The sequence below is a fragment of the Elephantulus edwardii genome, unplaced genomic scaffold, assembly GCF_000299155.1.
Source record: "Elephantulus edwardii isolate Elephantulus edwardi_28Jun2011 unplaced genomic scaffold, EleEdw1.0 scaffold00403, whole genome shotgun sequence".
Classification (NCBI taxonomy): Eukaryota; Metazoa; Chordata; class Mammalia; order Macroscelidea; family Macroscelididae; genus Elephantulus; species Elephantulus edwardii.
Genome location: NW_006400153.1, coordinates 1,197,100 through 1,207,747, shown reverse-complemented (window position 1 = coordinate 1,207,747; position 10,648 = coordinate 1,197,100). Strand labels below are relative to the sequence as shown.

The window sequence follows — 10,648 nt, the reverse complement described above, 5'->3', positions numbered from 1 at the left end:
AAATGTTCATTAAAACTAATAAAATTTAATAATAATAAAAAACAAAAAAAGAAATAAAGAATGAAACGCGAAGTTCCATGAAACAAATGAAAATTAAAACAAAACATTCCAAAACCTCTGGGATCCAGCTAAGACAGGCCTCAGGAGGCAGTCCATAGAATAGACATACATATTAAAAAAGGAAGAAAGAAGAAAAATCAATGATCTAACTCAACACCTTTATCAAATAGAAAAAGAACAACAATCTAATCCTACAGCCTCTAGAAGAAAAGCAATTATGAGGACAAGAGCTGAAATTAATGAGATAAAAAACAGAAAAACTGTTGAAATAATCAGTAAGACCAGAAGATAGGTTTTTGAAAGGGTCAATAAAATTGACAAACCACTGGAAAATTTAACAAAAGACGAAGAAAAAAAAAGAGAAGATATAATAACTTGATTAAGAAATTATAGAGGTGACATCACAATAGAACCAGATGAAATTAAAGCTATAATATCAGAATACTATGAAAAGCTATTCTATGATAAATTTGAAAACCTAGAAGAAATGGACAAATTCATGCCCTATCCAGACTGACAAGGATAGGTATAGAACACTTGAACCGAACAATTACAAAAGAAGAAATTGAATAGGTGATAAAAGACTTCCCCATAAGAAAAGTCCTGGACCAGATGGCTTCACAGTTGAATTCTACCATTCAGAGAAGATTTATTACCAATTCTACTTAAATTATTTTTAATAGTTGAAAAAGAATGAACATTTCCATAGTCATTTTATGAAGCAAACATAACCCTAATACTAAAACCAGGCAAAGATATTACCAAGAAAGAAAACTACAGATCAATATCTTTCTTGAATATAGATGCAAAAAACCTTAACAAAATCCTAGCCAAACGAATCCAAAAGCATATTAAAAAATAATTCATTATGACCAAGAGGGATTCATAACAGGTATGCAAGGATAGGTCAACATAAGTAAAACAACATAATTCACCATATTAACAAAGAAAATAAAAAGAACCTTGTAATCTTAGAAATTGATGATGCAGAAAAGATACTTGACAAAATCTGACACCCCTTCCTGAAAAAGATAAACAGCAAAATTGGAGTAGAAGGGAATTTTCTCAACATAGTGAAGAGTATATATATATATACACTCATATATATACACACTCATGCAGATGACACAACCTTGCTTGCTGAAACTGAGGAGGACCTCATGCACTTGCTGCGAAGGGTCAAGGACTGCAGCCTTCAGTATGGACTAAGGCTCAACGTCAAGAAGACAAAGATTCTCGCCACTGGACCAATTGGCAGCGTCAGGATGGATGATGAAGAGATTGAGAGTGTTCACAGCTTCACTTTGCTCGGCTCCACAGTCAACACTCTTGGTACCAGCAGTCAGGAAATCAAAAAGCGTATCGTGATGGGAAAGTCTGCCGTTAGGGACCTCTCAAAGGTACTCAGGAGCAACAGTGTCTCTCTGGAGACTAAGGTGTGTCTGATACAGGCCATGGTATTTGCAATCGCTTGTTATGCATCAGAGAGTTGGACAATGACTAGGGAGGACAGAAGGAGAGTGGATGCTTTTGAGCTGTGGTGCTGGAGAAGGGTACTGAATGTGCCATGGACTGCCAGGAAAACAAACAGATTCATCTTGGAGAGGATTAAACCAAGCTGCTCCTTGGAGGCAAGGATTCTGGGGCTTTTTCTGACATACTTTGGACATGTTGCCAGGAGGGATGGGTCCTTGGAGAGGGACATCATGCTTGGGAGGGTGGAGGGACAGTGCAGGAGGGGAAGTCCCTCTATGAGATGGATTGATTCGGTGACTTGGGTAATCGGGATGGGTGTGTCAGAGGCGGTGCGGTTGGCGCAGGGTAGAGCAGGGTTTAGAGCTGTTGTGCATAGGGTCGCTATGAGTCGGAAACGACTTGATGGCACATAACAACAACAACAACAACATATATATACACACACACACACACACATTATATATACCCTACAAGAACCAATAACATTCCCAACGGAGAAAGACTAAAAGCATTTTCTTTGCAAACAGAGAATAGATGAGGATGCCCACTGTCTCTTCTACTCAATATTGTACTTCAAGTGCTTGCTAGGGCAATACACCAAACGAAGGAAATAAAAGGCATCCAGATAGGCAAAGAGACAATTAAACTGTTACTATATGCAGACAATATGATAATGTATACAGAAAAACCCAAAGACCTTCTAAAGTTTAAATTCCTGTGTGCATCAAAAACTTCTTGCGATAGAGTGAAAAGAAAATCTACTGACTGGGGAAAAGCCTTTAGCAATACCGTTTCAGACAAAGGTCTCAATAACAAAAGTTCACAGAATAATACAAGGCCTCCACAAGAAGAAGACTGGTCACACAATTAAAAAATGAGCAAAAGACAGGGAAAGACTTTTCACAGGGGAAGTTATTAAGATGGTCAACAGACACATGAAGAAATGCTCAAAATCACTGGTAATACGAGAGATGCTAATCAAAACCACAATGAGATACCATTTCACTCCAGTAGTAGTGGCAAAGTTTAACAGGACAGCAAGTAATAAATGTTAGAGAGGATGTGGCAAGATAGGAATTCTTATACAATGTTGGTGAAATTGTAAAATGGAAGATAGTTTGGCGATTCCTGAAAAAAACTGAACACAGAAATTCCATATGACCCAGCTATTCTATTGCTTGGAATATATCCCAACAAAATGAGAACTGAGGCACAAATGGAGACTTGTACACCAATGTTCCTAGCAATGTTATTCACTATCGCAAGAACATGGAAACAGCCCAAGTTTCCAACCACAATCAAATGGATTGAGAAATTATGACAGATTCACATTATGAGGTATTATTCAGCACACAGGAGCAATGATTTTGTAAATTACTACTTGGGAGGGCCTGGCTTACATTGCCCATTGGGAAATTCTGAGCAAAAGAAAAAAGGCTTTTGGAAAGAGTAGAGATTTCTGAGGAGTGGAAACCTGGCTTTATTTACCTGTAGGATCTACTTAAGTAATATTTGCCCTGGATAACAATATTTTCTTTGGGAGAAAACCCAACATTATTTTGCTTGATTCAGTTAAGAAAAGTAACTCCAGCTTGGAGATACACATCATCTCACCAGGCGAGTTGTACATACATTCTGACCAGGTTTAAGAGGAAAGTTCTTGAAAATTTAATCTATTTTTAAAATGCATATCCTACCTACAAACTGCTTTGAAGAAGATGACAGTGCTGATTGCATGCTGAGATAATGATTCTGTATTACCACTTAGGGAACGTGATTTTTCATTTTTTTAAATAAAGACCACAGTGTCAGTGTTTGCTAATGACTTGGGAGGGGAAGCAGAAAACTCTGTAAGATTGGAGAAGATTTTGTTGTCTAACCTTTCTAGAAATGCCTTCTTTTCAGACTCAGGCAAGATGATAGAGCTTGGGCTATGACCAGTGAACATAATTAGCTTCCTCTCACCGTCAAATTCCTGGTCCCACATGAAGGTAAGACTCATTGGGTATCTGATACTATCAAAGAACATGTCACTGAAGTGTTGGTTCTCTTGATTCAAAAACTGTAGTTTATTTATCCTGGCAAGTGCTGCACACCTCTCCTCCCTAAGACTGAGCCCACCTATAGAGAGCAAGCTGAGAAATCTGCTTAGTGAATAACAAATCCATTCTCATGTGTTGATGCATGCTGGGGATGGAAAAACACAGCTCATCCCTCCATTTTGTATAACATGGTGGCTCATGGTCTGGCACAAAGGTATGTTGTTCTCACTACGTCCTGTGCTTGTCAAATACAGCCCTTTCTCCTGTGCTGTGTTCTGCTAAGCTGGCAGGCAGCCTCCAAAACCTTGTTAATACAGATTCATTGAGTACTTTTATAAATATTTCTTGAGAAAGCTACCAGGTGACTGGCAAAGAATTTCTGGGTGGTGTAACGTATTAGGTGATTTGTTACTAAATTAAGGGTAAGGGATATAGATGGTGAAGAGATTGAGATTCTTAACAGCATTGGTTTGCTTGGCTCTACAGTCAACATTCTTGGTACCAGCAGCCAGGAAATCAAGAGACAAATTGCACTGGGAAAGTCTGCTGTCAGAGACCTCTCCAGAGTACTGAAGAGTAATGGCATCAGTCTGGAGACTAAGGTGTGCCTGATCCAGGCCATAGTCTTCACAATTGCTTGCTATTCATCTGAGAGCTGGACAATGACTAGGGATGACAGAGCATTGATGTCTTTGGTATGGTGCTGGAGAAGAGTATTGAATATATACCATGGACTACTAGGAGAACAAACAGGTTCATCCTAGAGATGGTGAAGCCAGGCTGCTCCTTGGAGGCAAGGATTCTGAGGCTTCGTCTGACACACTTCAGACATGTTGTAAGGAGGAACTGGTTCTTGGAGAGGGAAATCAAGCCTGGAAGGGTCAAAGGAAGGAGAAAGACAGGAAGACCATCAATGAGATGGATTGACACAGTGACTGGGATAATGAGGGCATGTATGTCAGAGACAGTAAAGTTGGCATAGCATAGAGCAAGCATCAGGACTGTCGTACACAAGGTTGATGTGAGTTGAAAGTGACTTGACAGCACATAACAACAGCAATATCAACACATGGCTAAATGACAATAAACAATAATAATGAAATAGGCCATACAACAAAAATGACCAGATGATAAATGCAAACAGACATTTTTCTCCTAATTAGTATTTGTTTATGTAATCTTACCCATAAAAATAGGTATTATTATACAAAAAAGAGAAAGCCACAAATTTAATAGTTTTTGTTAGGATTCAAGAGAAGGCAAGAGTTCAACCCAGACAAGCAAGAGTCACATATTGGCAAACAGAGAATAAGAGTTTTGGGTGCAAGAGTGACATCAGAAGTAAATGCTTTGATCACAAGAGTGAACATCAGAGAACAGGGACCAGGAGACCCACCCCTAATGTTTGAACTTTCCATGGCATCATCTCATTGGCTCCAACTCCTGCCTCAAGGCCCAACTAGAGAAGGAAACCATAAATAGAGCCTCACCTCACTAGCACACTGCCTGTCCTCCATATTTCCTTTCAAGGAGGGTGGTACATTCCTTTGGGATGTAACTTTCTAATAAGTCGTTTCTTTACTTTTTGCCTTCACTTCTGCCTTCTCGGTTTTGATTCTCATCCTTCTGTTTTCACAAAGAGCTTTGGTCTACACTGAATGCTCTGTGCACTAAAGTCTGATCTCCCATGAAACCCTAAAATTTCTGTACACTGTGCCACCTTGGTACTTGAGAACTGTCACTCCTCTACCCTTTTCTGCCTGGCACAATCCTTCGACCTGTGCAAGAAGGATGAACGAAGGCACTGGCTGTATGGCAACAGTTTTTATATCTGTTACAGTCTAATATACCATAAGATATAATATTATTTTATGTATAGAATTGCCTACTTGCAAATAAGTAAATTTTAGCAATACCAAAATGGCTATAAAAGGTATGCTTTAGGCAACTACCAAAGTATATCACCATTAAAACCATTTGTTTTATTGATTCAACCTTTCACAGTTAACAAAAGGACAAAAAAAGTTTTATTTCAACCTCAATCTAGTCAAACAACTCATATATAAAGTTTGCACTCACCAAATAAAAATATCACACCATCTTGTTCTCACTCTTTATTTGCTTTAAAATTTAAAACACAATATACCCTAAAGAGACCATAAATGACATCCAAGTAGCTATATGTATACCCATGTTTATCGCGGCTTTGTTTACAATAGTAAGGAGTTGGAAACAACCTAAATGCCCATCAACAAACGAATGGGTAGAGAAGCTGTGGTATATTCGCACAATGGAATACTATGCTGCATTGAAAAAACAAGGAACTCATGCAATATTATTCAAAATGGGTGACCCTGGAGGACATTATGCTGAGTGAGGTATCTCAGTCACAAAGGGACAAATGCTATATGATGCCACTGTTGTAGAATGAGGCTGGCATTGGGGTGGGGGTAAGACTGAGAAAAACTGGATGAAATATGTTTACGGCATTGAAGTCTATGGGGGAGAGAATAGTCTAAAAGTATTATATTTTAGGGCATTATTTTTATCATAGGAGTACGCAATGAGGGTTTCAGAGTGGATTATATTTAAGGGTAGGGGGTGGGGTTTGAGGAGGTGCGGGAGGATTGTATACCAGTGAGGGAGTTTTTCTTTTGCTTTTCAAGGAGAGGAGCAAAAGGGGGGAGGGGGGAGGGGTTTGTGCGGGGAGAAAGGTTCAACAATGAATGAAGGGAATTCCAAAATCTCTGTAGATTGTTCATTGAAATGAAAAATAAACAAACTAAATTTTTTAAAAAAGTGGGAATAAAACCCTATCTGGTCCAGGGAAAGGGAAAAAAAAAAAGAAAGGTATTTGCAATGAATAAATCATTGAATGTGCAGAACTCTAAAAAAAAAAATTAAAACACAAATAAAAACTGGATGATTGATCACTGGCTGTTGTTTGCTACTCAATAAGCTCCCCACACATGCACAACAGAACAAAGCACTGTGTGGTCCTACTCCTTTCTGTGATTGGCTTCAACTCCATGGTGTGGTCCGTGGCATTTTCCCTGGCTGATTTTTGGAAGTAGATCAACAGGCTTTTTGTCTGCCTTAGCCCTGAAGTGCTGCTGAAGCTTATTCAACATCACAGCAATATGCCAGCTCCCACTGCTGCCTGGTGGTGTACACACGGAGATGCACTGGTTATCAGATGGAATGGCACGACTGAAAAAGCTCCAGCTGTCTTCTGTCCTTACGTTCAGAGTGTGATTGGTCTTTATAACTAAAGGTGGATACAGTGAAGCCACCTTCACTGTTAAAGTGACAAGGCTACTCTCACAAAACACCTTGAATCTTAGTTTAGCAGCAACCTCAGCAATTGCTTAGAATTCAGACCAAAAAAAGGGGTTTTGTTTGTTTGGAGGTCGCAGGGAAGTAATATTTTGTCACTGACATTATTTAGAATTGCTAGGGTAGGGCACAGTGAAGAGAATGCCTAGTTTTAATTGGTTTTATCATTGCTTCTCAATTCTCCACAGACAGTGAAACCCTCTCACCACTTTGCCTCAGTGCACCATCTCACTTAAAGGCCAGTGATACACAATCCTTCTACAATCATGATACATGCTACAGAAGGAGTTCACAGGTCCTTGAGGGAGTGGTCTTATAAGGAAAGACTTCCTTGAAAAAGGGACTTTTGAAACGAATGAACACAGTCACATACCATAAAATCCAATGATACAATTGAGTGTTTTTTAGTATCTTCTCAGAGTTGTATAATCGTCATCACTATTTCATTTCCGAATATTTTCCACACCCAAAAGAGACCTGTACTCATTACTAGGCACTCTGCGTTCTGCCCAGAGAGCTCTGGTGGCCTAGTGGTAAGAGGTTCCACTGTGGTGAGGTCAGGACCGGGCTGCCATAGCTGACGTGGCGGCTGCGTTGACAACTGTTGATGTCACAGGTTCTGGAGGGGCGGAAGGACCACCGTGGCTATCCACTGCAGAGTCAGGGAGGAATTACCCAGAGCATCATGGCGACCACCTCTAGCATGCAGCGTGGCCCTGTGTACATTGGTGAGCTCCCAAAGGACTCCCTGCGTGTCACCCACACACAGCAGTAGCAGCAGCGGCAGATCCAGCTGGATGCCCAGGAGCACAGCAGCTGCAGTATGGCGGGGCCCTGTGCACTGTGGGCCACCTCAGCATCACTATGGCATCACTGTGACGCAGGCCAAGCTGACGAAGAACTACGGAATGACCCTCATGGACCCATACTGCAGGATACACCTGGACTATTCCGTGTGTGAGGCCCCCACAGCACACAACAGTGCCAAGAACCAGCGCTGGAATAAGGTCATCCAGTGCACAGTACTCCAGGGTGTGGACTCCTTCTACCTGGAGATCTTTGATGAGAGAGCTTTCTCCATGGACGACCGCATGGCTTAGACTCATGTAACCATCCCTGAGTCACTGAAACAAGGCTGTGTCTTGGATGAGTGGTATGACAAGGAGGGCATGATCAACCTCGTGCCTTCCTGTGCATCTATAATGACACCGCCACAGCCAGTGGTCCTGCTGCCCACAGTGTACCAGCGGGGTGTTGTCTATGTGTCCCTTACAGGCATGCCTGCAGTCTGCAGCCCTGGCATGGTGTCTGTGGCCATGCCCTCGACGATGGTGCCCACACAGCCACACTGTGGTGAGGAGGTCCTAAAGGCCATCCAGGGCATGTTCCCTAACATAGACAAGGAGTTGATCCACTCTGTGCTGGAGGCCCAATGCAGGAGTAAGGATGCCACCATCAACTCCCTGCTGCAGATGGGCGAGGAGTCCTAGGGCCACCACACCCTGTGGCTACCCACCCCCATAGCTGCCCCCAACCTAACCCAGAGCCCCCAGAGTGTCCCACAGGATCTAGTGACATGCACCACATGTACCCTTGCTGATGTCATGCCATCTGCTCTCCCTGGTCTGTCAGATGCATGTGGAGTCTTGGCCCTGGGCATCCAGACTCGATGACAGTCCAGGGGTGGATGGGCTGGGTTTTTCTCCCTTCTCCTGGGCTGGGGATGAGCCCATGTATGATCCATGTTTCTGCTTCCTAACACCACCCTTTGGCCATGCTCGTCCACGAAGGTGTTGGGATGGGTGTATGTCTGTCCATTGCTGAGTGGTGTCTCAGGATCTGCAGTAGATGAGCCAGACCTGCTGATCCGAGGTTCACGACCCTTCAGCAGCTGGCTTGACACATGTAGAACTACCAGCCCCTCATGCTCTGTAGTGAGATGGCCACCCTGCCTGCATCCCCACACTGATAGGATCTCGATGTAGAGTGGGCCAGTGTGGCCTCTGTTCCCCTCTTAGTGTGCAAGTTGCAGGGGTGGAGCACCATCTGGGCAGGGAGCATGTGTTTGAGGCTATATGTGGGTGAGCTGCTGTGGTTGTCATCTTGTGCTTCCCGTGGAATCTCAGTGGACCTGGACGGTCCTAGAGAGGTGCTGAGGAGGTTATCATTTGTCTGTTGACTCACTACTGTTGTTCTTGGGGGGGCTGCTGCACTGCTGTCCCATTGTCCTTAGAGCCCTCCTCAGAGCCTCAGGCCAGCTGGTCTCACTGCTGAGTGACCTGTGTGTGACCCAGCTTGCCAGCACTTAGCCTGTGTTCTGTGTGGGCAGTATGAGGGACATGTTAGACAAGGGGACACACGTGCTGAGAGACCATAAGAGCCTGCACTCTGGGTAGAGGTGTGGTATGAAATGCCACTGCCCCTTTGTCCCAGTGCTCACAGCAGTCTCTTTGCCTGGGGCTCTCCTTAGGGCTGAGAAGGACAGGACACGGCCTGCACATCAGAATGAGCACACAGTGCTTGATTTCTTTCTTTCTTCTTCCTCTGGAAACCTAGCTACATTTGAATGTCTGCACCTAAATGGTCCTGTTACCTTTGAACGTGTCCATGGTTTTTGTCAGCTCTGCGTTGATAAGCATTTATTTTGTGAGCCTGGACATGGCAGTGGCTGACTGGAGTGGTGCTGGCTTGTGGCCTGTACTTGCTTTTTGTGTGCAGAAGGCCAGGTCCCCAGAACTCATCTTTTCTTGTTTGGTGGGTGCCCCTGTTTCAGGCTGTAGGCTGAGCATGGGGATCAAGAGTGTGGCCTCCGGGTTAAGGGCAGGAAAACTGGTAGCAGCTGTAAGGTTCTGAGTGGTGGCTTTTGTTCCCAGGGTGCCCATGGCCTGGCCTCTGCCACAGGCTGGCAGGTCTGACTCTCGGCTCACTTTATGTGGCCTGAGGGACAGCCACCCTGTGGTCGCAGCCCAGCACAGGCGTAAGCAGGCAAGAACAGGCACTGTTTTTCTGGCAAACCTCGATTTTAGGATGCTTCTGAGCTTATCAAGATTGCTTCTTTCCCTTCCCCACCATCACTTTTATTCTCAGTGCTGCTGTTTCTAGAGCTGCCCAACTGCTTCTCTCTGGCTTACAGCCTCCTCCCACTCTGCCCTATGAAGAGCTCCTTCTGACCCTGAATTCGGTTTCTCCCAACACCTGTTCACCATATTCTGTATACTCAGTCCATCCACATGGCCTGTCGTCACCTGGGCTCAGTCTGGCAGAGAAGCTCATCACACAGCTTTGGAACTGGGACCACATAGGCTTGGGGACAACCAAGTTGGGCCCATTTGCTTGTTTACGTGTCTGACAACAGAAAGTTCTCAAAGGACCAGGTGAGGCCTGGGCTGTGCTTCACAAATGACAGGTTCCAGCTCTGTGCACCCAGGAAGCATGCTGTGTCCTTGGAGGGCCTATGCCTCCACAGTGTCCCCTCTCTAGAGGCTGCTGGAGGCCAAGAAGGTCATTGACAGGTATTCCTGGAACCCTGTTTCTGATGGTCTCAGTGGGGTCTAGCATCCGAGTCATCTTTCACTGTAAAATGTGTTTCTACTTTTCAGCCTATTTTTTTCTACTTTTATTTCTAATTTAATAAATGATCCATGTAAAAAGAGATAATTTTTAAAAAAAGAGATAATTAAAGACTTCTTTTGGGGGTGGGGTGGGAAAGAAATTGCACTGCAATCCCAAAGGCA

General features: G+C 43.5%; 1 pseudogene; it reads left to right on the top strand.

Moving 5' to 3' along the window:
- Positions 1 to 7,596: 7,596 nt before the first annotated feature.
- On the top strand, positions 7,597 to 8,404 carry LOC102874979 (annotated as a pseudogene).
- The last annotated feature ends 2,244 nt before the right edge of the window (positions 8,405 to 10,648 follow it).